Raw genomic sequence first — 1,099 nt, 5'->3', positions numbered from 1 at the left:
ACTGGTATTTTCTACTAGTGGCAGCATCCTTTTCCTCTTGTTGCAGGACACAATGTGCATTAGAAGCAAAGTTCAAGAATCACTGCCTGAAAAGAATGTTTCTTAAACTAATGTGTGTTGAACAACTTTAGACCTCAAAGACCATCCAAATGAGAACCAGCAAAAGCAATTGACTCAGAGCTTGTCATAACAAGGGAGTCAGCCATCATCATTTGCATTTGGCAGAGACTCAAAGTCAGAGGAGTGGTCAAACTTGATTGTGGACACAAAGGGCAAATTTCAAGTACGTCCTGATGGGACATTGTTGGTATGATAGGGACGTTGGAAGTGGACTAACTAGAAGCTGGGCATCCTATGTGATTGATTAAAGTACATATTTGGCTTTCTCTAGTTCGTCCTAAGTTAGGCCGATTGCTATGGAGGTTGTGATTTGGCTTGCTGGATTGGTTGCTACAGAAACTAGGGGTCAGAGTTCTATTTTTATATATTTTCTGGCCATTGTCCACTTGTATATTCAGTCTCTGAGAGAGAAGGATGCATGAGACGACTAGGGAGTCATGGCTGGTCCTCTCTGAACCCTCCAAGCAACATCAGCATTGGCCATTGTCTCCTCCTACTCAACTTCTGTTCTTTTCGGAGTCCCAGCTTGTAACTTCATGTCAATTTTCCAATCCCTAAAACAGATCTAGAAATCTGCCTAGACTGATCTAAGAAGTATTAAGAATGATGAGCAGGACATTGTGTTGACTTGATGTGAGAAGACTGAGGTTTTGAGGATAGCTTTGAGGTTGCACCTGGAGCTCCCAGGATGATCTTGTTACTAACTGCAAGTAAAACAGAAGTCTGGAAGAAATCATCATTTTCTGAGAGAAGATGATGAACTCGGATTTTTAGGGATTATAGTTTTAGATGCTTCCCTGTGGATGTTCTTTAGAATCATACATCTGGAAACTGGAATATCATTTTAGAGGTGTGGAGACTGAAACACAGAGATGGTCCAAAATTCCTATGTCAAGACTGTGGGGGAAGCAGATGCTCCAGACTTCTGATGCTCCACCCACTACGTACACAAAACTAAGGATGGAGGATGAGAGGTCTG

Source organism: Mirounga leonina, unplaced genomic scaffold, assembly GCF_011800145.1.
Source record: "Mirounga leonina isolate KUSES-001 unplaced genomic scaffold, KU_Mleo_1.0 Mir_197, whole genome shotgun sequence".
NCBI lineage: Eukaryota > Metazoa > Chordata > Mammalia > Carnivora > Phocidae > Mirounga > Mirounga leonina.
The sequence above is the reverse complement of the archived record's forward strand: the minus strand, read 5'-3'. Positions refer to the sequence as shown.